The sequence below is a fragment of the Myotis yumanensis genome, unplaced genomic scaffold (assembly GCF_028538775.1).
Source record: "Myotis yumanensis isolate MYYU_CA2020_CCGP unplaced genomic scaffold, mMyoYum1.0.hap1 SCAF_4, whole genome shotgun sequence".
Lineage (NCBI taxonomy): Eukaryota > Metazoa > Chordata > Mammalia > Chiroptera > Vespertilionidae > Myotis > Myotis yumanensis.
Window position 1 is genome coordinate 86,302,978 of NW_027223755.1, and position 20,194 is coordinate 86,323,171.

General features: G+C 42.0%; 1 protein-coding gene across 7 annotated transcripts in view; it reads right to left on the reverse strand.

Annotated features, from left to right (window-relative positions):
• CALN1 (calneuron 1) overlaps positions 1-20,194 on the reverse strand; it is a 426,991-nt gene that overhangs the window by 175,396 nt on the left and 231,401 nt on the right. The window lies entirely within an intron of this gene.

The window sequence follows — 20,194 nt, forward strand, 5'->3', positions numbered from 1 at the left end:
AGGGGCACAGAGGAGGAGTCTCCAGGCAACCATTGCCCCCCCCCCCACCAGCCGGCCCATCTTATTCTCCTCTCCCCCCGCACCTAATTTTTCCTAATTGCTTTAGGAAAAACTCTTGTCACTACAAAGCAAACAGTCTCTCTGTCAAGACTAGTTTAATCAGTCAACCACAACCATAAGAAGGGAGAGGGCAGATGAAGGTGAAATGCTGTCAGGAATTCAGAACAGTTATTACATTCTAATCTTTTCCTTTCCAAAAAGTTAGGAAAAACGTGCACTAGGCCATCATTTTTACATTGCATCCTGAGGAGGTCAGGCCAGAATACAGGAGGTGTGTTCTGGGACAGAGAATTTGTCAGACTGCCTCAGGCCCCTGAGGCTCTACCTGGCGAAGCCTTCTGCTGTCACAGAGGCGTGTGGGACTCAGCCAGGTGATCTCCCCTGATAGCACCTTAACCACCTCCCACCTGCTCTCATAGCAATTGGCGCTACAAGAATCTGCTTGCACCCCTTAGGAATCCATTTATATCCCCCAATTCCATCCTCTTTAAGGGGTGAGCGTTCCCTGAGCTTATTATGTACCTATGAAGTAGAACTTACCTTTTTGTATCTAAAACCTCTCATTCAAGATCAAAGAGACCCCAGAGATCAATTTCAAAGTTTGAAGCATAATCCTAGGTTAACAGTCTACAATGACAATATTGTAGATTTTGATTTTGTCTCCTCTTAGCCCACACATCTTCATTCTGAGAGGCCCAAACTTTGTTATATGTTTTAGTAAGCCCCTCCCCATCCATGACTCAGTGTCTTAAGCCTATTGCAAGTTTGGTTCATAAAGCCTTGCTGTAAAATAAGACAGAGGCACATCCCGTTTCCAGGCCTGACTGAGCTCACCTGGGAGATCAAAACAGAGCTAGATGGGGAGCCTCCAATCAGTCCTGTTTCTTTCCAGTTCACTGTGGCACACACAGACACACACACACACACACCACTTGAAATCATGGAAAGAGAGAACAGGCTGGTGGTTGCCAGAGGCAGGGGATAGGTGGAATGCATGAAGGTGGTCAAAAGGCACAAACTCCCAATTACAGTGGGGCCTTGACTTACGAGTGTCCCGACTAACGAGTTTTTGAGATACGAGCCGTCTCTCAGCTGATTTTTTGCTTTGAGTTGCGAGCTAAAATTCGGGTTACGAGCCAGCTTTACATACCCCACCGCTAGTTGGCGCAGCGAACGTCACAGTGAACGCCACATCAGCCCAGCATCACGTGTCGTTGTAATGGTGAAAATTGATTTGACATACGAGTAATTTGAGTTACGAGCTCCGTCACGGAACGAATTAAACTCGTAAGTCAAGGCCCCACTGTATAAGTAAGTCCTGAGGAAGTAATGTATAGCATGGTGACTACAGTTAACAATCCTGTATATATTATATATTTGACCAATGTTAAGGGAGTTAATCTTAAAAAGTTCTCATCACAAGGAAAAAAATGTGTAACTATGTGTGGTAATGGATGTTAATCATTTAACAATATGTACATATATCAAATCATTATGTTGTATGCCTCAAACTAGTACACTCTTACATGTCAATTATATCTCAGTATAAAAATGAAGGTAAGAAAGAAGAACATGACTAACCCATCGGGTCAAAAAACACATCTGTCTTTCTGGATGAGATAGTCAAGGCCAGTGTTGAAGGCGGTTCATGGAGAAAGTGAACAAGAGAGGTCATATGAAGAACCAAGCTGTGGGTTCAGAGAAGAAAAATATTCCATTTGGACTCATGACCAGACCATTTCCAGAGAGAAGATGCAGTCCAAGCTGAACCTCAGAGGCAAGCAGGGAGCGCCCTCACTGAAGGGCCGGACCCCTCAGAGGTCAGATGAGCAAGGAATCAAAGCCAGTCTTGCAGACTGTTCCCCTGCAAAATGCTCTCCTTTCTATATCCACTTACAGACATTGGTGCTGTCCATTGGAAACCTTGGGGCTCCGGCCCCCGAAAATCCTTACCTGGCAAGGATGGTAAGGTAGTACAAGGCTCCCAGGCAGGTTCCAAAATGAAGTGCTGGGCCCAAGGGTCTGCCTGGAAGGCACAGTTGCCATGGCAATCCCAGCTAACGAAGAGGCATGGAAATGAGGGAAGAATCTATTCATCATTTGCCAGTTGTGCTGAGTGCTTGCCCTTTCCCGAGGCTGCGGGAGTGAGGGATGGGGTATTAGAAAAGCATATGTTTAGTAAAATTTTGGTTGAATGTTTGTGTTCAGAGGTCACCATGAGAAATGATTATTTTTGCTGGTAGCCTCATAAAATGATCTTATCTGCAGCTAATCTGATAAGGATTAAACTGGAATTAAACAAAAGCACATGGGATAGGCTACATGCACTCTGTGTCCCTTGGAGAAAACTGCAGCCAACATTTATTTCACAAGCGGCAAGCCCGAATTTTGGTCCATGTGGGTTAAGTGCGGCCTACGAGACATCCAAGCCATCCCAACAGCAGGCTAGCAGTGTCTCACTTACCCTCCCCTGATTCCTAATTAAAACGTCCTGAAAATCCATACACAGACAAAAGCTGGCAACAGTGACTTATACTGAGGACAAGGGAAAACCAGAGCCCAGATCCACCGGCTGCCCAGCAACCATGCTGCCTAGAGGAGGGCGCTCAGGTAAGAAAATGTCAGTGGCCGCAATGACTGGGAAGGAGACAGCCTCTCCCACACTGCAGATGAAGTCATCATCCATATCATTTCAGCAATTTACTTAATTTCTCCATGCTTCCATTTTCTCCTGTGGAAAGCGAGAACAATAAAGGAACCTTGTTCATAAGGTTGTTATGAAAATTAAAGGAGTTAAGACAGGAAATGAGCATTTTCCCAGGAGGATGTCAGCTCCGCATGGGCAGGGATTTGGTTTGTTTGTGACACTCACAGCTCTGTGCCAAGTACCTAGGACAGTATGAGGCACCTGGGAGTGCTCCGTAGTGCTTGTGGGATTAATGAACTGGCTGTGAACTCTGAGTGTGAGGTGTAGAGGGTGTGAGGAGAGTCCCAGGGAGAGTGGCGGGTGTACTGTGTCCCAAGGCATTTGGCACAGGAGGGGAGATGTCAGCAGAGGGGGGATGAAGTTCCTGCAGAACAGAGTGAGCTGGAGAGATGCGGGGAAGGCGGGTGCCACGCACACCGTTTTCTCTGATTGGACAGAGAGGAAGGATGCCCACTCACACCAGCAGGGCACTCCAGGTGAGTTCTGTCTAGTCTGGGGATGGAGAGAAGGGTCATGCCCGGTAGATTTGAGACACTACTAGTATGGGCTAAAAGCAACCCACATACAAGCTCTTTCGAAAAATGGTCAGGTCAGACCTAGTCCTTAATTTCTCATTCAGGACCAATTCATGGCAGTGGTGGTGTTGTATCTGCAGGGTATACGAAAAGATGTTGCTATAGAGAGACAGTCTTCAGGAGCACATACCCTCAGAAACCACAGAAATGTTGGGAAAGGATCTACTTCATGTCCTTCAGAAACTCCTAGAAAACATTGGCTGTGAAAGACAAGCAAAAAGAAACTAAGGAAACTGCATTTCCGGTTGAAATGTAGGAGGTCACAGAGACCATCTTCCTCAGATAACGAGAACAAGTGGAATGTCACAAAATCATAGTTCCTCCCTTCCTCCCGCCCTCTCTCCTTCCCTCCTTCCCCCTCCTTCCTCCCCGCCCTCCCTCCCTTCCTTTCTTTTGTTCATAATCCATCAAAAAGCAGAGAAATCAAAGAAATCTAAATAAACTGAATTCCAGAAACTGATGAGACCTTCCTAGGAGAGAAGGGACTGGCAACTGCTTTCACTCATGATCAATATGGAATGAACGAGGAATCAGCCTAACTTTCGACAAACTTGTAACAGCTGCACGTGGGCTATTGTGACAGATTTGAATCCCTAGGAGCCTGGTGGCAGAGGACTCTATCCCCACCCACTTAACTACATGACCGATCGCAGCAAGGAGGGGGAAGGCTGGAGGTAGGCCAGGAGACCTGAGAGAAATCCCTCTGAGGCAGCCCCAGACTTCATGGAGTGCCTGCACTTGCTCTCCAAGGACCAGGAGCAGGTGGCAGAATGGAGAAAGAACTCCTGAACACTCAGATACCCTCAGGTGAAAGGAACGTAAAGGCAACTCCTTAGCGACCAGAAAGCTGGCATGCCTCTGAAAGCTGGGCAGCTCAGCCAGGAAGCATAAAGAGATCTGCAAGGTCTCATCGGTGCTCAGATCACAGGCCCTGGTGAAGAGAAAGTCCTGGCAACTCCTTCAAGACCTTTGAGGTCACGGTGAACCAAATCTAACTAAAGCTGTAACAAAGACCCTGCCCAGCTCAACCACAGGTTAGAATGACTAAGACTCACTCTGCGCCTGGCAGAGGAGGGTCCTGACATTCTATGGAGATAAACTGTTTATTTCAGTCTTACAGGGGCAGGTTTTTTATACACCATATCTGACATTCAATAAAAATTATGAGAAAAAGCAAGGAAATGTGACTGATAGTCCAGAGAGGAAAATTCAACAGAAGCAGACCTGAGATGGCCCAGGTATTCTAATGATCAGACTTTAAAATGACAATAAATAGCCAAAACTGGTTTGGCTCAGTGGATAGAGCGTCGGCCTGCGGATTGAGGGGTCCCAGGTTCGATTCCAGTCGGGGGCATGTACCTTGATTGCGGGCACATTCCCAGTGGGAGATGTGCAAGAGGCGGCTGATCAATGTTTCTCTCTCATCGATGTTTCTGACTCTCTATCTCTCACCCTTCCTCTCTGTAAAAAATCAACAAAATATATTAAAAAATAAAAATAAAATGACAATACATATACTAAAGGATCTAGTAGGAAAGATAGAAAACGTGAACAAATGGAGAATTTCAACAGAGGCAAAATTATAAAAAAGAAACAAATAAAGTGCTATAGAAAAAAAATACAACATAGAAATGAAGAGCTCATTACCTAGATTTCAAAGCAGACTGGACACAGCAAATAAAAGGACCAGTCAATAAAAAAGTGTCTATTAAAACACACACATAAAAAACGAGAGTGAAAAAAAACACAGCATTAAAGATCTGAGGAACATCAAATGCCTAACAAGTGTGTGATTGGCATGCCAGAAGAAGAAAACCTAGGGAATATGGAAAAATAAATATTCCAAGATATATATTGGCTGTGGATTTGCCAAGATTAATGAAAGAAATCCCATAAATTCAAGAAGCTTGACACACACCAAGCCTAATAAATGCGAAGAAAACCAGACCTAGGCATAGCATGGCCAAACTGACAAAAACATGCAAAATATCTTAAAACAGCCAAAGGAGAAGACACACTAGCTAACAAAAGGTAGCAACATTAAAAATAATTATGGATGTCTCACCAGGAGCCATGGCATCTGGAAGATCCTATATAATAAAAGGCTAATTTGCAAATTGTCCCCTCCACCGGGAGTTCAACTGGGAGTTTGACCAGGGGTGGGGCCAGCCCCCGCCCACTGGCCCATCCCTGATTGGCCCCCACCCTGATCGGGGGCGGCCCCTCCCCCCAGCTGGCTGGACCCCACCCATGCACAAATTCGTGCACCGGGCCTCTAGTAATAAAATAATTCCTTCAAAGTACTAAAAGAAAAAAACCCGTTAACCTAAAATCTTCCCTCTTTCACAGATCCTTCAGAAATGAAGACAAAATAAAGACATTTTCTTCAAACAGATACTTATATGCCAATGTGCATTTCAACATTATTCACAACAGCCAAAAGGTGGAAACAGCCCAAGTGTCCAACAACAGATGAATGGACAAAATGTGATATAGCCATACAATGGGATATTATTCAGCCATACAAAAGAATGAAGCTCGGATACATGCTACAACATGACTAAACTTTGAAAACATTATACTAAACCAAATAAGCCGACCACCGAAGGAAAAACATTGTCTGGTTCCACATATTCAAAATATCTAGAAAAGGCAAATTCATAGAGACAGTAGATTAGAGGTTCGAGTGGTTGGAGTAACGGGGTAATGATGAGTTCCTGCTTATAGAGTTTTTGTTTGGTATGGTTTAGAAATAGATAGTGTTGATGTATGCACAGCACTATGAACATACTGACTGCCACGGAACTACACTGAGACATGCTTAAAATGGCAAACTTTATGTTCTCTATTTCATCGCAATAAAAATTTCAAAAAAATTCTTAAAAGACGTTATTTTTGTCCATCAGAAGCTGAGATTATTCCTCTCTAGTAGAAGTGCAGTAAAAGAAAATGTTTGCCTGGACAGCAGTTGCATCCTGGAAGACACGATGGTGATTATTCAAGTAAGAGTAGACATGGTAAAAGAGCAGGCATTGGCTGGTACTAATTAGCAATCAAAGCCAAGGCTGAACTCAATGTCCCATAAGAAATTATGGTACTTCCTTACAAGATAATATTATGCAGCTATTAAAAATAATGTTTTCAAGTAATTTTCTAACACTAAAAAATGCTCAGACCATGAAGTAAAATAAAAGAAAAAATATGAAACTCACATACAGAATATAGAATATGATCAAAATTATGTAAAATACTAGCTAGAAATATTGCACAATGGTAACCACGATTATTTCTGCAGATGAGGTTATGTTTGAGTTTTATGTCTTTCGTATTATATTTTTTAAATTTCCTAAATATAAAAAAAGAAGTGCAGTAAAAGAAATGCTAAAAGAAGACCTTTATGTTGAAAAAAAAGAAACCCAATGAAAGCTCAGATATGCAAGAAGAAATAAAGAGCACCAGAAAAAGTAAAATGGTGATATATACAATATAGTATATGGAGAAGTAAAATAAATGACAACATACATTTATATGTTGTAAGATTATTAGACTGTTCACAAAGTGGGATAAGATTACTTGAAGAAAAAAAATGTAAGTTAAAGATCTCTATTGTAATATCCATAGTAATTACCAAATACACATATACAAAGCAATATAGCTAATAAGGCAGTAAGCAGGACAAAATACAATACTCAAATATTCTCATTACACCCAAAAGACAGCAGGAAAAAGGGAGGAGAACACAGAATCAATGGTTCTAAGAAAAAGCATATATCAATGGTGGAATTAAATCCAATCTCATAAAAAATTACATAAATTATAAAAGGACACTAATTTAAAAGAAAAGATTAGCTGACTTGATAGAGAGAAGACTCAATTATTTGCAGCTTATAATAAACAGACTTTAAATATGAAGACAGTCACAAGTTGAAAGTAAAACAGAAAAGTAAGCCATGCACATGATAAGCAATAGAGCTGGTGTGGGTATATTGATATCACACAAGCAGATTTTAAGACAATGTCTTATCAGACATTTCATCATGATAAAAGTATCACTTTATAAAGAAAACAATCATTTTAAATGCATCTGCTATAAGAACCTGCCAAATGGGAAAAAAAAGCAATGAATCATTTATTTTTATGGTTATATATTCAAAAACCTAAATTAAAAAATAGCATGTCCAACACAACAGGGTATTATGAGAGAAACTCGTCCTAAGGAGGACTCATTCCTCAACTAATAAAAGGTTTTGGTGTGTTTTTTAATTTTAGAAAATACCATTAAATACATATCAACATGTAAAATAATAACTATAGGATTGTCTTACTATGTGACAAAAAATTACTCCATAGCATTATTGACTTAAAAACGGAAAGATAAACCACAAATAGCATATTAACCTACCTACCATGATAACTAATATCCATCTCATATAGCAATCAATGCCATTTGCAAATGTAAATTCAAACTGAAGACATTTCCATTAAAATCAGAAGAAAGAAAAATGCCTGAAAAAAAACCCATTATTATTTAATCTACAAGTTCTACCTACTGAAATAAAACAGAAATGGAAAATGAGAGGGACCTCACATAGCGCAGACTCAGAAACCACAGGGAGCCTTTTACAGGGATTCCGTGCACACAGGGACTATAGGAGACACCTACTGGGCTGCTGCTTCACTTTCCTAGGTTGCTGGTTATAACTCCCTCAGGTCTTCCCATTCTTTTCTTGGCACAGGAAGGGGATCTGGCTGCTGTCCCGGGTCCATCTCTCCTGAAGCCTGTTGCCTGCATTAGACACGCTGGATCTGCCTCTACTGGGGAAATGAGAGCCCTGGGGACCAATGCTGCAGTTCAAAGGTCAACACTGTCTCAGAGCACAGCAAGTGCCTGGCTCTCAAGTAGATTTACCAAATAATGTTTAAAACACATCTACTTTGCATCCTCAACAACACTGAGAAGATGTCATAAACCAAATTAGAAAAGTGACAAGAAAAATGACACAAAGCCCTGGCCAATTTGGCTCAGTGGTTAGAGTGTTGGCCCATAGATTGAGGGGTTGCAGGTTCAATTGCCAGTCAAGGGCATGTACCTCAGTTGTAGGCTAGATCCCCGGCCCCGTCAGCATGCAAATGGGAGGCAACCAATTGATGTGTCCCTCTTATATCAATGTATCAATGTCTGTCTCTCTCTCTCTCTCTCTCTCTCTCTCTCTCTCTCTCTCCCTCCCTCCTTCCCTCCCTCCCTCCCCCCCATACTTTTTTTTTAAAAAGTCAATGGCAATCCTCAAGTGAGGATTTAAAAAAAATTACATAGAGATAAGAAAGTATTGGTATAGATATAAAATCCCATGATCTGTAGACTGTTCACTGGAAAACCTCAAAGTAGTTGGGCGGGGGCGGGGAGGGGGGGAGATGGAGGATATAAATATATATATATGAGAAACATAGGAGCCTGTGTTTTATCTTTTGAAGAAAAAGGTGGAGAAAAGACAGATATGAAAGAAAAAATGTGGAGACCTCAGCCCAGATGGAACCTAGATAAGGCTAGAAAGAGGGACTGAAATAAATATGGAGCAAAAGTGAAAAACAAAAGGGCCAAAGAAATGTTTTCTAGGGGAAAAACTCAGTCTAAAAATTGAGAGTGTGAACCATATTGCAAGGAACTACCAATAGCAACAAGGAACTACCAATAGCACCAACAGCCACCGGCAACCACAGCACAGCGACTTTCACACTTCCCAGATAATGATTAGATCCTAAAAAAATTAGGATGCTCACAGGAACACATGGTAAGTTGGTTATGTGCTTCGTCACAACATTAGAAAACAAAGCCAACACAATGGCGTAGCAATCATAGAACTTTCAAAGCACAAGGCTGTAACCCCCAAATTCTATGCCTAAACCAAGTTGTCATTTGTGTGTGTCCAGAGAAAGATTTTCTCAGATTTATAATATTCAGAAGATTTAGGATCAAGGTAAACTTCCTGAGAAGAAGAAATTTTGGAAAGTTTATGCCATAACACATATATGTTAATTGAAATAAGAAGCAGAAAATGACTTAAGTATTGGCAGGGTGTAGGCACAGAATCCAGTCAAAGGTACAGGCAAAGTGTTTCAAAATACGGTCCTAAAACTGACAATATTCTTTAAAATTAAAAAGAAAAGGTGGAGGGAAGGGTGGTTGGTATATTTATAACTATCATATATTGAAATTAAAATGAGAAAGGGAGTAACATTAAGTTTCTAATCTCCTATAAAAGAAAGTATTATTCCTTTGTAACTGATGGTAGGAGTTAGAGATAAGTTCACAAAAACTTTATGGCCATTACTAGAAAAAGTGACAGCAACATCTATAATTTCCAAACAACTAAGAAGATACTTAAAAAAACAACAACACTTTGGTAAAAAAAAAAAAAAAAAGACAAATTCAATAGTATGTACACTTGGAAATGAGCGTAAAACAAAAATGACAGAATTAAGATTCAACTGAAAGTTCTGAAATAAATGAGAAGTTAAACTTGCCAATAAAAAGGCTCTCAGAATAATTGAAAAGAATGGCACATGCTGTGTAAAAGTTTCACCCCTAACAAACCACACAGGAAGGGCAGAAGTGCAGTGCCTCGTGTTCCTGGGAGAAGCTGAATAATTGGGAATATTCTCCAGTGATCACAGATAGCAATAAAAGCAATGCAAACACAGGCAAAAAGGGTATACGTCAAATATCAACAGCAAGCAGAAGCATAACTCAGAAGAGTTTAAAGGATATTTACATTGATAAAGGATAAAATCCAGTATGAGAGCAGGCAGAGCTTTGGAAATTAAAAACTGTTGAAACTAAACTGAAGAAGCAACATAGCAGTGGGAGACTTCAATGATCACAGTAACTTACCTAGAATAAAATAACCAAAAGTACAGGTGGATAGCTTATAGGTAATATGAAGATAATTTCTAAGCATATACAAAAGCTGTATACCATAGAGCAGCGGTTCTCAACCTGTGGGTCGCGACCCCTTTGGGGGTCGAACGACCCTTTCACAGGGGTCGCCTAAGACCATCGGAAAACACATACATAATTACATATTGTTTTTGTGATTAATCACTATGCTTTAATTATGTTCAATGTGTAACAATGAAAATATATCCTGCACATCAGATATTTACATTATGATTCATAACAGTAGCAAAATTACAGTTATGAAGTAGCAACGAAAATAATTTTATGGTTGGGGGTCACCACAACATGAGGAACTGTATTAAAGGGTCGCAGCATTAGGAAGGTTGAGAACCACTGCCATAGAGGCACTATCTTCATAAAAATTCATCTTTTTCCTGCTTACAGAGAAAATCCTAGCAAATAGGTCATATTTATTTTCTAATATGAAATGAAAGTAGAAATTTTAAATGTAAACTAGAAAATTACAATCCAGGGAATTTGAAAATAAGATAAAATATTATGAACTATGAAACAAAATATCAAAATTTGGGAGATATCATTAAGCTCTTAGCTGTGGCAAATTTCTCATCCTAGTTACCTTAATTATCAATTAATGAGGAATTAAAAAAAGTAATCTACTGAAGAAATGAGATCAAATAAGCAAAACAGAAATAAAAACAATAATAAACAAACACAAAAACATCCTACAGTGCAAACTATGGGAAAGGAAGATAAATTGCCACAACAGTAGAAGACGCTCTCATCACTCACTGGTTCATTTACACAAACTCCAAAGTCCATGGGGCCAAGATGGTCCATCGAAAAGGAGCAGTAGGTATAAGTCAATAAGGAATGGTAGGGACTGTGGCATTTGCCCTGCCTAGAAAGACAACAACTCAACTCCACCTAATTATTGCAGTGAAGGAATGCAGATCTAGTTTTGCCAAATTCTCCAATACTTTAAAAGGAGAGAAAAATGAGGATTTTTAATATGAGATTCTCTGCTATATAAAATGATGTGTGAGCCAAATAAAACATAGCTATGAGCTGCATTTGGCTGGTAGGCTGCAAATATGCAACTTCCGATCTAGACTACTTACTTCAGCTTGAATCAATTTCAATAACCTATTTTTCCAGAAAAACTCCATTTCATGTAGATGTTCAAAAGTATTCGCACAAAACTGTATCAAGTATTCTCGTAAAAAATTTCCCATATTTTTTTCATTTCTAGTTTATTTTAGTGATAACTCTCTTTGATTCTTAAATATGCTATATTTGTCAATATTTTGCTCTTATTTTCAAAGAATTGGCTCTTGGATCTGTTCATTAAATTGAAAGGTTTTTGGTTTTTAATTTTCCAGTTTCTAAGTGGGTGAGATTTTTATTCAAACTTTTGTTATTTCTGGTTTATTGCATATAATAAAAAATATGGCTCTAATGTTTGTCCTTGGGAATTTAATTAAGTTGTCTTTGTGGCCTAATAAATAACCATGAATTATTAATGTTCCAGAATTACTTCAAAAGGGTGTTCTCTTGTAAAGGGTACAAAATTTGTATTGCACACACACCCATGCATACATGTTCATATACACACACATTCAAAGTCATCAGTTTACTTAGTTTTATTTACTTGATCAATCTAAAAGGAAAGTTTAAAATCTCCCAGAATAATTGTTTTTACCCCTATTCACAGTATTTCCAAAAGTTTTTCCTGAGGTAAAAATTTTGCAATGAATGTGAGGTGACATTCTAAAACTTTTTTAAGCCTAAACTCCTTAAGTCATCATTAGTGTTGTTCACAAATTACTTCCAGTTCACTCCCTTCTGGGCATGGAGTCAGATTCTACTTCCCAATGGTCCTTGATATTAGGCACAGCCATGTGACTTGCTTTAGCCAATGAGATGTGAATAGGGGTGACAAAAACTTTAAGATTCGCTATGTGATTCCTTCAGTCTCTTTCTCTGGCCGTAGCTATCATGAAAACAGACACAGAAGCCTCCCTCTGCCAGGATTCCTGAATGAGATGGCAAAGAGGTAACACACAGCCAACTTACAATGGACATACAGAATGAGTGAGAGCTTTATATTTTGTGGCGTCAGGCAGCTGATATTTGGGGTTATTTATTACTGCAGCATAAGTTAGCCCAGTGATGGAGAACCTATGACACGCAGGTCAGAGGTGACACGCGAACTCATTTTTTTGGTTGATTTTTCTTTGTTAAATGGCATTTTAATATATAAAATAAATATCAAAAATATAAGTCTTTGTTTTACTATGGTTGCAAACATCAAAAAATTTCTGTATGTGACATGGCACCAGAGTTAAGTTAGGGTTTTCAAAATGCTGACACGCCAAGCTCAAAAGGTTTGCCATCACTGACTTAGCCTATCCTTCATGAAAAGGACTTAAAAAAAAAAAAAGATAATCTGCAAAAGGAAAAAAAAATGGATAACCAAACCAACTTATGAAAAATAGATCATCTTATAAATTAAAATAAGTTCCTACTTTTCACCAATCATATTAGTAATGATTTTGTTAAATAATACTCAATACTGGTTAGGGTGTTCTAAGATGGGCATTCTCACATATTCCTTTTTTAAAAGCCTTGTCTGAGAGAACTGTTATTTATGTACTAGAGGCCTGGTGCACAAAAATTCGTGCACTTGGGGGGGGGGGGTGTCCCTCAGCCCGGCCTGTGCCCTCTCACAGTCCAGGACCCCTCAGGGGATGTCAACCTGCCAGCGTAGGCCCGCTCCCCAGGGGATCAGGCCTAAGCTGGCAGTCAGACATCCCTATGGCAGCCCAGGAGCCCTCGGGAGATGTCCGACTAATGGTTTAGGTCCGCTCCCCAGCCATGAGCTGGCTTCTGGCTGAGTAGCGCTCCCCCTGTGGAAGCGCACTGACCACCAAGGAGCAGCTCCTGCATTGAGCGTCTGCCCCCTGATGGTCAGTGCGTGTCATAGCGACCGGTCGTTCCTGGTCATTCCACAGTTAGGGTCAATTTGCATATTACCCTTTTATTATATAGGATGAAGGATTTCATCGTTCTTAGCATTCACATAATACTCTTGCTTATGGAGATCCAGCATGGTGTCTTTTCATGATGATACTGTATGTGGTCTCAGGAGGAAACAAACTTCCTAAGTGGGATTCTGAAATTGGTTTGCTTATCTATGATCTTAAATGAAGTGCTAACATTCTCACTAATAAAAAATAGGATAATGGTACCCATGTTATGCACTGTCATCATGATTAATATCATCTGTGGTTTCTTGGGCTAAACTAATTATTGAAAGCAAGGCTATGAAAACCCATGTAGCTGCTATGTCTGACCTTTACGGTAGCAGTGGTGACTATAAGGACTGTGGGTGGGATGGCTGCTTCTGAATGCCCTTGAAAGAAACAAGAAGTTCAGGAGTTAAAACTTCTAATTCCCAGTCGGGTCCCAGAGAGCTAGGGTGGCCCAAAAACAATATTTCCTACAACTTCAGAGAAGACCCCAAATTTATTTGTGTAATCTGTAGAATTATAATAGAAATTGAAATCACAGACCCATCAAGTCTTGTAAAATTTGGGGCACTAATTGAAAAGAAGTGAGACCTGAGTCTTGGGGGGTTTAGAAAATTGAATGCCCAAATCTTCCTGATGTCCTCTCTGATGTCTCCCTGAGGTCAGACAGGAGCAGCTTGAAGAAATTAGTGACCCTGACTACCTGTAATAAACACAACTGAGGCAGCTGCCTTGAAAGAAGATGCCTGTTTTCCAAATCTACTCCTACCATGTTTCCCTGCCTCTAAACCTGTGATTGGAACCAGACTGGCACATCTCAGGAGAAGTTTCAACACAGCATTGTAAGGTGTAGCTAATTTACATTAGTGTAAACTTGGGGATAGGTTTAGCAGTAGATTCTATGGAGTTAAAACAAGGGAGACAGAGTATCATGTTAGTTGCAGATGAACTTAACAAAATGGGTGCACGTATCAGAAATTCCATTTTTATTATGTTGGCTCGAGTAGCTGGAAGTGGCCCAAACAGTTAAGTGTTTAGCTGAAATTTGGATTCAGTGTGGCCAACTGTCAATAGGATTAAGATGACAGACCTTTCCTGGCCCAATGCAGAGGGAGGAACTGCTTAGGGAGATGGGAATGTTGGAGTGGACTTGTCACAAACATCCACCGCCACTACATATCCCAAGAGGGCCTGAAGGACTCTCCCCTCGCTAAAGCACCAAGACATCCAAAGACACCATCTTCAATTCACAAACTCTGCTTTAGGGTCAGGCTTGACTCATATAAGGATAATCTGGGGAGTGGCTGGAATTCTTCACACAGCCAAAGGAGGTAGCAGGAGGCTATTTGGAACAGTAATTGGTAAGCAAAACACCGATATGTGGGTTTGAAATATCTAGGTAACATCACAACTTTGGCATGTATGTGTGTGAGATGCTGTGTGTGTGTGTGTGTGTGTTTGTGTGTGTGTGTGTGTGTTCTGTTCAGTCACTGCTTCAGTATCCCATTGTCACTCTAAGTGACCTATATCCACTAAGATCACAAATATATATAAGATATGTGGTTAAGATCTTATATTCATACTAGAGGCCTGGTGCATGAAATTCGTGCACCAGGGAGGGGGTTCCCTTAGCCTGGCCTGCACCCTCTCGCAATCTGGGACTGCTGGCTCCTAACCGCTTGCCTGCCTGCCTGATTGCCCCTAACCACTCTGCAAGCCTGCCTCATTGCCCCTAACCACTCTGTCTTCCTGCCTGATCGCCCCTAACCACTCTGCCTGCCTGCCTGCCTGATTGCCCTTAATTGCCTCTGCCTTGATCCCACCGCTGTGGCTTCGTCCGGTTCATTCAGCTATCCGGTCTAAATAGCATATTATGTTTTTATTATTATAGATGGCTTTTACTAGTTAGTTGGACCTGGGCAAGTTGCTTGAAACCTCTGCCCTTTGTTTTTCTCATCTATAAGATGAAGATCATCATAGTACCTATGGCTGTTATGAGAACTAAATAAATTAATACATAAAGTGCTCAGAACAGTGCTTGGCCCATGGTAAAGATCCTGTAATGCATTGGCTAGGATCCTTGTTACTCAGTGCTACTATGGGGCATGGAGAGCATTACGTAAGTGTCAGCTATCACCATCATTACCCAGTTAAGACTTCCCACTGTTAGATCAAAGTGCATTCGGCAATAAACCACTAACACAGAAGGATGTTTTTAATCACCATGATTTCATGACAATCATGCTTATTCACAAATGCAAGCATTTGGAGAAGTATTTTCCTATAACTGACCTTCACCGGAACTTTGGCTCTGTGGATTACTTCCAGTTTTTAGAGTTACAAATCTCATGCACTGAATTAATGGCAGGAGGCTAGGGAGGGGCTGCACTGCCCTGGAGAGGCTCTCAAATGAGGAGACACAGTTGGGTTTGCTTCCCGTTTCTCAAAGTGTGCCCCAGACGAGCCCCTCTCCAACTACGACGTATGTATGAATCTCCTGGGACTCTTGTTAAAATGTAGATTCTGAATCAGCAGGTCTGGCGGGGGCGAGGGGGGGGGGGTGGAGAGGGGGAAAGCGAGGTGCCTCATTTTAAGCAAGCCCCCAGGTGATGGGGAATCTGCAGGTCCCTGGACCAGTTAGAGGAGCAAGGAAGCTGAATGTGAGAAGCAGGGCGCCTGCATTTAGGCAGGGCTGACCGACCTGTCCGCTTCCTTCATCAAAGTCCCAAAGTGAAAATGCCTTATCTGCCTCTCAGGCATTGAGCTTCTATTCAGGCCTTTGCTCAGACAAATACTCACAGGCTTGAAGATTTCTCTTTAGCTTTAGATTTTTCTTTTGACCAAAGGGGCCCCAGTTACAGCAAGGCACACATATTGCTGTCCATAATCTGACAAGCTTGTTAAAGGATGCAGGCTCCTGGGCCCCATCCCGGAGATTCTGATTCTGTTCGTCTGTTTTATTTTTATTACCACACCTCTGGGTATTTTCTGGTGTACACTCAGATTTGGGACCCTCTGCTGTTGGCTAAAAAGCCCCAGCTGCTTCCACCTCACACGTGGCATTTCCACACCGTGCAGTCTGTGGACAGCACCTTCCCCCACCCCCAGGAGAGAAGTGTGCATTCTAGCTCACAAAGGAGACCCCTGCCAGCCCCAGGGCATCCAAGTCAGCGCACTGATGTGTTTGGAATGGGAAGCGGACGTGAGCGCTACTCAGAATTAAGCACATACTCTTTTCTCTTCTATCGGGTAGGAGATCGCAAATGAAAATAGAAAGGTCAGCATCTTAGGAATAATCAGCACAGGACTAAAACTTGCAACAGATGGGTAGCGAGCGAGGGAAGATGTGGACATTCAGTCTAACAGCGATGACATTGCTAACTTTCCCACGGGACTCTGGCCATCATTTTGTCCTTTGCAGCTCACTTTTGCCTCAAAATGAATCAAAAGTGAATCTTCCCAACCATAACAATAAGCCGGTTCCACACATAATGGGCACCAGATAAATCCTTTTTGAATTGAGCTAAACTGAACCAAAGCTACTATCCAAGCAGTGGTGAACCTAGGAAAACAAAACAAAACACCACAAACCTGTTGAGAGACAAGAATTCTTTTCCAAAAAACCCCAAATTTTGTAGGAATTTCATGAAATTCTGCATGGTGGAGGAGCAGAAGGGAATTCAGGAGGAAGAGGGCAAGGTCTACGTTTGTTTCAAAGAGGGAGGAACTTTCATTCTTTAGGAAGGAGAGAGAATTACTAGGAAACACAGCAGGGCAATGAAGGGCCACGGCCTGCTGTGAACCTCTCCCGGTCTGTTTCAGGGAACTACTTGCAAAGCTAGCTGGATTCGTTCCAGATGGCCGCAGTGGTGTGGTTGTAGAAAGCAGTCAAAAATATCCCTTGGGTTTGAAGACACCAAGTCTGTATCGCCGGGAGAATGGTGCAGCAGGCTGGGAGGGCCTGGAAGCCGGGGGACCACAGAGCTGAGGGAGCAGCTGGAGTGTGTGGTAGAGCCCACGGTCATAGTCACTTTCACTCAGCCTTTCTCAGCCCACCTCTGTAAAACACTTAAGCTTCGGAGATACTTTCTGGGGGACTGTCTGATCAATCCTTCCCAGGATGGTCCATAACTAGTGCCATGATGCACTGGAGAGAATCTGAAGGAGAGATCCCAGCAAAAAAAAAAAAAAAAAAGCATCCGGGAAGTGTGAATGCTGTCCCTGACGGGCTTTAGGGCAGTCACCTCGCTGCGGAGGCTGATGGAAAGAGTGGGACAGTGATCAACAGGGGGTGCAAAACGTAGGTCAAGTTCCAAGGAAGAACCTTAGCAGTGATGGGCAAAGAGGAAGCCTGAGGCACGGGGCAAAATATTCGGTTTTCTATTTAGTACTTAACTGAGTATTTCAGCCCATGCAATACACACACACACACACACACACACACACACACACACACACAGTCCCAGCCTTAAGGGGAAATTGGCCACGGGGCCAAGAGAGCAATCCCAGCCCCTACCGCCTGACTTCTATTCTGTTCCGTAGAAAACCAGCTCCGCACATAGACTGGACCTGTGGAGCCCCTGCAGGCTCTGTGTCCAGGAAACCCCGCCGAGCTCCCTGATCCAGGGAGGCTACTGTTACAGGCATAGCCAGCAAGGCACCCACTCCCAGGGAACCACCTAATGAAAGCCTCATGTGTTGACTCGGGCTGCACACACACTCTCAGGCTAATTCTAGCTGGGCTTCGCGCCGAAGGTATGACCTCACCGTCGGGAAAACCAGGGACCCCAGAAAGAGAAGACTGGTGTGTGGGCCAGACCTGCTCCTGATCGTAGCCGGCTGGGATGGACGGAGACAGCCACCTCTCCTGAAGCCCCTGAGGACCAGGGGTCAGGGCCTGTGGGCCGGGAGGCACAGACATCTTACAGCTAAGAGTCCTCCGTTCTGGCCCAAGCACTCCTTTTTTTTGGCATCATCCCCCATAAAAATCTCTACCATTCCACAAGGTTCACGCCAAAGAGAAGTTTAATTAGGTAGGGCCAAATCTCTGTGGAGAATTCTCAGTTACAGAAGCTAGGAAGGAAGGATATAATTAGAACCTGACTTTTTAAAAAAATAGAACAGCTCAAAAGACCCCCATTAAGAGAAAGACACTGAAAAGCACCGTTCAGAACCTGGTACCCCAGAAATTTCACTTAGCATCATTCACAAACCATGTAAAGACCCACATTTCAGCCCCAGACTGGCTATTTTTCACGTAGCTCTATACTCGTAGGCATTTAATAAATTGTGTCGGCAATTCCTCTGCCTACACAGCAGCACTGTTTTCAGATGTTCTGTATTAAATCTTTTGTAGGCAACAGAACTTCGAGGAAGCTGTGCTTCAAAAGTAAATAAATGTGATTTTACCTGATGTGGTCACCGTGAAATAGAAAATGACTCGGGCTTTTGTTAAAGGAACGAAGAGAAATTCTCTGCAAGATCTGCTTATAAATTCTGCCTTCAGGCATTGGTAGCTGAGTATAAGTTGCAAAAAAAAACCCAACCTGGTGAAATATGAAGTCTCTTAAATTGCATCCCATACGGAGCATTTGCCTGAGTCCTGATGAGCCCCTTAAATAACCATCGCATGAGATCTCTCGGGACTCCAAGGCCTCAAGGAATCAGGGAAGATTTAGAATAATGTAAAAATTCCTCATAAGCGGGGGAACATTGAGTGATACACAAAGAACAAGGATTGACTCTGATGAAGACCCGTCAGTCTCCTAAGAGTTACTCTCCAACAATAGTTCCCGCTTGTTTTTTATTAAATGTTGCTAATTCCATTTGCTTTTAGTCCATTTGACTAGGTTTTATTATACTAGTTGTGGGGAGAATCAAAGCACAAAACCTCAAAGAACTTATATACTTATGTTCATAGCCCACGGACAATAGTGTGGTGAAGGCCTATGGGGGACTGAGGGGGTAGGGGCTGGTGGAGGGGGGAGAAGGAGGGGGAAAATGGGGGACATCTGTAATAAGGTCAACAATATATATATTTTAAAGCACAAAACCCTTAGTTCCATATACAGATGTATATATTAAAATGTTTATTATTTTAAAGAGAAAACTTTTTTTCTGGAAATGTATCTCTGAAATAATGATGGGGGTCAATGGGAAAGTGGTTTTGTTATACAATATGTGCTTTGCTCGAGCTTTTCAGAAATACTTCTAAAATTCAAGAAAGGTCCAGTCAAGCCTACAAAGACAAGACAATTCACAATCCATCAAAGCTGCAAGGCCAAGGCTTGGCCTGCTCACACAACCGAACATCCTGATACAGCATCTCTGTCCTGAACTGGAAAGGGACTGTCCATGGTTGCACCTGGAGGCCGGTGCTGCGGTTCACTCACCACATGGTCACCCAACTGTCCATCTTCCAAGTTCCACAGGATACTAGCAGAGAGCCCCGTTCTTCCAATTAGCCTGCAGCTCAAGCAAACATCTCCCTACAATGGCCTTGGTTCAGAAAGACTTCTTGGGCCCCTTCTCTGCTTTTTTTCACTTGGTCTATACGTCATGTTCCACCAAGAGTCCCAACAGTCCACCACTATGCACCCCTTATGCCTGGAATCAAGCTGCTTTTCAGAGGGGTAAGTATATGTATTAACAAGAAATAAGTAAATAAGAAGGCTCCTCCTTGGACGTTCAGCTCAGGCAGGTATAAATGTCAGGAGGGTCACACTAGTTTGGGATAGACTTGCAGGGTTTTAGAGTGTGTGTGTGTGTGTGTGTGTGGCAGGGGTGGGGGGGACCTTAAAGACTATCTAAAGCAATGAAACTCTTTTCCCCAGTATGTAAAACAGAGAGAAAAGAAGCTGTTATAGCCACACAATAAAATATGATTTGGCCATAAAAGAGACAAACG